The following is a 6,193-nucleotide window of genomic DNA, read 5'->3' on the forward strand; positions in this document are numbered from 1 at the left end:
GACCTAAATGTAAGGCCAGACACTATCAAACTCTTAGAGGAAAACATAGGCAGAACAGTCTATGACATAAATCACAGCAAGAACCTTTTTGACCCACCTCTTAGAGAAATGGTAATAAAAACAGAAATAAACAAATGGGACCTAATGAAACTTAAAAGCTTTTGCACAGCAAAGGAAACCATAAACAAGACCAAAAGACAACCCTCAGAATGGGAGGAAATATTTGCAAATGAAGCAACTGACAAAGGATTAATCTCCAAAATTTACAAGCAGCTCATGCAGCTCAATAACAAAAAAACAAACAACCCAATCCAAAAATGGGCAGAAGACCTAAATAGACATTTCTCCAAAGAAGATATACGGATTACCAACAAACACATGAAAGAATGCTCAACATCATTAATCATTAGAGAAATGCAACTCAAAACTACAATGAGATATCATCTCATACCTGTCAGAATGGCCATCATGAAAAAATCTACAAAGTGCCGGAGAGGGTGTGGAGAAAAGGGAGCACTCTTTTTTTTTTTTTTTTTTTGCGGTACGCGGGCCTCTCACTGTTGTGGCCTCTCCCGTTGTGGAGCACAGGCTCCGGATGCGCAGACTCAGTGGCCATGGCTCACGGGCCCAGCCACTCCGCGGCATGTGGGATCTTCCCGGACTGGGGCACTAACCCGTGTCCCCTGCATTGGCAGGCAGACTCTCAACCACTGCGCCACCAGGGGAGCCCAAAAAAGGGAGCACTCTTGCAGTGTTGGTGGGAATGTAAATTGATACAGGCACTATGGAGAGCAGTATGGAGGTTCCTTAAAAAACTAAAGATACAATTACCATATGACCCAGCAATCCCACTACTGGGCATATACCCTGAGAAAACCATAATTCGAAAAGAGTCATGCACCAAAATGTTCATTGCAGCTCTATTTACAATAGCCAGGACATGAAAGCAACCTAAGTGTCCATCAACAGATGAATGGATAAAGAAGATGTGGCACATATATACAATGGAATATTACTCAGCCATATAAGAAACAAAATTGAGTTATTTGTAGTGAGGTGGTTGGACCTAGAGTCTGTCATACAGAGTGAAGTATGTCAGAAAGAGAAAAACAAATACCGTATGCTAACACATATATATGGAATCTGAGAAAAAAAAAAAAGGTCATGAAGAACCTAGGGGTAAGATGGGAATAAAGACACAGACCTACTAGAGAATGGACTTGAGGATATGAGGAGGGGGAAGAGTAAGCTGTGACAAAGTGACAGAGTGGCATGGACATATATACACTACCAAACGTAGGGTGGATAGCTAGTGGGAAGCAGCCGCATGGCACAGGGAGATCAGCTAGGTGGTTTGTGACCACCTAGAGGGGTGGGATAGGGAGGGTGGGAGGGAGGAGACAGAAGAAGGAAGACATATGGGAACATATATATATGTATAACTGATTCACTTTGTTATAAAGCAGAAACTAACACACCATTGTAAAGCAATTATACTCCAATAAAGATGTTAAAAAAATTATATATGCTGCTTTTTATGACTTTGAGGAAAGGAGTAATTAGTTTATTAAATTAACATTCCATGTTATTTCTGATTCTCTGTTTAAAATAAATTTCTCTTTATCAGTATCTCTTCAGTATCTCTATAAGACTTATTTTATTCATGTCAGTTATACAAAATGCTGTCTTTTTTGCATCACGAAATTTAAATTCCACTGGAAAGCCCATACAACTTATATATCTAAATCACAGCTAATTCTTATTTATTTCACTATAAGAGAAAATTTCCATTAAAAATCAATACTCTTCAGCAAGCCAATATTCACTAGTGAAAATAGATGTAACAATTCTTTCCTTTCCCTTCTTTCTTTCTCTCAACACTAGCATATCCTTCCACTTCCAGATTTATTTCAGGGTTCTAGATCAAAGAACCATCAGCCACAATAATTCAGATGCCAGCAACTAGAATTCACAGTAATCCACTCCACACTCTACCATAGCTCTCTGAAACCTATAGCACCCTCTGACTACTCAGAGTACAGCCAGGGCAGCCCTAAGTCCTGCCTGGGAACTTGCATTTGCCAAAAGTAAGGCATTTATCTATCCCTTTGAACAGTATATTCAAGTTTTTCACAGAAAGAGAAATTGCCCTTCTTTCCAAATTGTCTGTGTTTCAGTAATTTTGAGAACTCCCTTAAGAATTATCTCATTAGTTTCATTCTGAGGGGGATTTACCATTTATTAGAAGTTCAGAGCTTAAACCCTGGAAGACCGTCTGTTTCATGCCAGAAACTGAGAGGTTCTAGGGAAAAAGGGAATGGTGAAACAAGGTTCACCATACATTCCAAGTTTATTTTACCATACCTCCCAGATTTTCTCTTCTTTAATTTTCCATCCAGCCTTAAGTAATGATCTTTGTTCTGTGCTAATGGGAAATCCTGGGCCAGAGCTTGTGCTAAGAAAAGATACTCCTGTTGTAGAGGCCTAAGGGAAAGCTCAAAGTCCAAAGGATTCAAGATCATGCAGGTCTTGAAGAGAAACCTCCAACATGAAAAGCACACTGAATAGAAATCTCCAACATGAAACATTTCCTTACTTGTTTTCTCAGAAAACACAAAACTTCATCAGGCTTCAACACAGAGAATATAATTAAGAACTAAGACACAGAGTTTTCACAAGTATCTTGCTAAGTTATTATTCCTACCTTAAAAAGTAAGAATAGGGAGCTTCCCTGGTGGCGCTAGTGGTTGAGAGTCCGCCTGCTGATGCAGGGTACACGGGTTCGTGCCCCGGTCCGGGAAGATCCCACATGCTGCGGAGCAGCTGAGCCCGTGAGCCATGGCCGCTGAGCCTGCGCGTCCGGAAGCCTGTGCTCCGCAATGGGAGAGGCCACAACAGTGAGAGGCCCGCGTACCGCAAAAAAAAAAAAAAAAAGTAAGAATAAAAATAATAATTGAAAATTTTCCTAATAAAAAGAAATTCTCCATATTTTATAACATTATTAATATGGAATGTTCTTTGGTAAATTAGCAAAAAATACTGGATTATCTACAATAAAATCAATAATATTACAAGTTTGAAATTCAAGTAAGTTCTAAAACTCACTATTTTGAACCAGTGATAGAAAAAGTGAATCATCGCATATATATATATGTATATATGAGTGCGTTTGTATATGTGTATTTATACACACTTTTAATTTTTTCAATTTATTAAGGAGGTAGAACCTGTGCCATATTACTATTGTGCACATAGCACTTAGCATAGCCACAGACATGACATAGGAACTCAATAAATATTACATTAATTCGCTAAACTCTATTGCATTCCTAGTCTGTGCCTGAAACTATTCTGTACAGAGTGGCAACAAAAATTTTGAGTTATTTCCCATTGTCTTTGAAAAGCTTACAGCTAAATAGGAAAGATGAGACCTTCCACACAAAGCTATTAGAGTCCCGTTAGAGAATAAATATCCTGAGATAACAATGCAAGATGATAAATATGTGGTTAGGTGTGAACAACTGCACTTAATAACAGAATCAAACAATGGTGTTACATTTCACAAACTGTAGCATCAGAACAGTTACCTTCCTCTTGTATCCAAAACAGAGGTGTCCATATTACACAGCTATTAGTGGAGTTAGGGCAATTCCAACCTTGAAGTAAAGATGACCGAGCCTCCACTCAAGCCCCAACATGCTTCTTTGCTAATGATACCTAAAGTCTTGATTGAGACTAACAGGTGTCACAGTACTTATTTAGTGACTGTCTGCTTCATCTATGAGGCTAAAATGCCTTCTGATATCTTTAATACTGACATAATAGCTAATAATATAAGCAAACTGAAAGACTATCCCATTGTCCTTGCATGGTATTGAGCAGAATTTAGTGAGCCATACAGCTGGCCATAAAAGTCTTTTTCCAAAAAGCAGGGGAAAGTTCTAGAAAGTAAATAATACAGAAAGAAATTACCCAATTTTCATGAGAAGTTTTATAAAAAAAAATAAAGAACACATTTATTTGAAATTTGGTGAAACCACAAGTAATTAAAGATAAAATAAGCACAGACTAGAGCATGGAGAATATAATTTTTATACTCAAATGAAATTGCTTTACATCCAAAGTAGTTCTGTTGAAGGCAAAGTGCCTTGAAGATTTCCCTTTGTTTAACCTAAACTAGTAGTTTTCCATAGAAGCCTTTGGAGAAGCTTCAAGAGTCACACGAATGTTTCATAGAAATATAATTTCTAAACATTTTTAACTAATTTCAAAACTAGAAAAATGCATAAGACAATATATAGCATATTTTAACACACAAGAATCTGTGGAGCTCATCTTGACTCCTAAGTTAAATTGTTTCTATGCAGATTTTGGAATAAAGCTTCTTTTGCCATCTCCATATATATTTGACCTTCTTACAAATGAGCAATTCATGAGGAAGTTTTAACTTTTCACTGTTTTTTCTTTTTTTTTTTTTTTTTTTTTGCGGTACGCGGGCCTCTCACTGTTGTGGCTTACTCCCGTTGTGGAGCACAGGCTCCGGACGCACAGGCTCAGCGGCCACAGCTCGCGGGCCCAGCCGCTCCGCGGCATGTGGGATCTTCCCAGACCGGGGCACAAACCCGTGTCCCCTGCATCGGCAGGCGGACTCTCAACCACTGCGCCACCAGGGAAGCCCTTCACTGGTCTTTTTAAGTGCCAGCCCTATGCATGTCCACTTCTGTAGGATTGAAAGAGTGAAGGGAGCATCACAGAGCACCTCAATATTGTGCAAAACCAAAATGGTATTCCAATAAATGGGTTGCCAACTTGAAAGAAGACAGTAGCCATTAATTTGGACCACAAGTCCAAATTTCAAATTTTTACTATCTTTAAAATGGCCTTATTCTTCTCGTGCATTTTCTTTATAAGTAAGTTCTATAAATTTAAATTTATAAAATAAATTTATAGACATATTTTAGCACTTATAAAATAAATTTAAACACATTTTATTTACAAATTTTATCATTTATAAAATACACTTGTACTAGTAAAATGCACATTAGATTTTTATTTCTTTTCCTTTTAAGAGAACTTACTTATAGTTGTTAATAATCTAAAGTAACATAATACTATTAAACATTTACCAAAACCAAATCTCATTCTTTATCCATTTTAGTTTCATTATTCACTCTATTAAAATTGCTCTATACAAGATCAATATGGACCTTAATAAAATAAATTGTCTTCATTGAGCCCATGTTCTCTGGCTACATATATTGTTCCTCACTGCCCCTGTCAACATCTTGGTCTTCAGTGGCAGTGTTTCCTAATTTAATTCTGATTGTTCTGATCATCTATTTCCTTCACTAACATCTGGGGTATTTTCCCCTTGACCATTAATACTGGTATCTCTCAGCCTCAGTCCTTGACTTTCGTACTCTCTAAACTTCACGCTCAGGAACCTCATTTGTTCTCCTGATTTGGTTCTACATCTCCAAACTTTCAGAGTACCACATCAAGTGGATAGTATCTGTGACAGGAATCTACCACTGCATTGTCAAACTACCCAAAACTACATAATGGCATAAAATAACCATTTTATTTAACTAGTGATATGGAGCAAAGGTGCCCAAGAAGGACTCAGTTTGATGTTTCATCTTTGATATTCTTGATATCAGCTTGATACCTAGGGTAACTGGAGAATACACTTCCTCAAAGGTTTCTTCGCTTACATTTTGCACCTAGGTGCGCCGTGTGTGCGTTATCTTTCTCTCTCCTTCTCTTAGGGCCTCTGCAGATGGTTTTGACTTCTCATAGCATGATGGTTTCCAGGTAGTTGCAGTTCTGACATGGCAGTTGGCTTCCAACAGGCTTCCAGGCTATTCAAAGGTCTGGCACAGCATTGCTTCCTCCATATACCATTGTATTGCCACCTCAATGGGAGATCATGTGCCCATTTTTATTCCCCTGACTTAGAATACCTTCCTTCTTTCGCTCTTCCAATTCATGTCTCTCTCTTCCTTTAGAAAAGATTCTCCCGTGATTTCTTTCCAGATTAACTCCATATCTCTGAGTTCCTTTCCCTCAGAACTTAGACACCATCTTCATATATTATGTGTAATAGACATTTCTTGCTTTGGGGCTGTTCATTACTGAGCCCCTCCCTTCTTATTAGTAATCCAAATTCATTTGAGTAATGACTCATTTTGTA

The sequence above is a fragment of the Delphinapterus leucas genome, chromosome 12 (assembly GCF_059928025.1).
Source record: "Delphinapterus leucas isolate spDelLeu-1000000601 "Yukka" chromosome 12, BTC_Dleu_Yukka2, whole genome shotgun sequence".
NCBI lineage: Eukaryota > Metazoa > Chordata > Mammalia > Artiodactyla > Monodontidae > Delphinapterus > Delphinapterus leucas.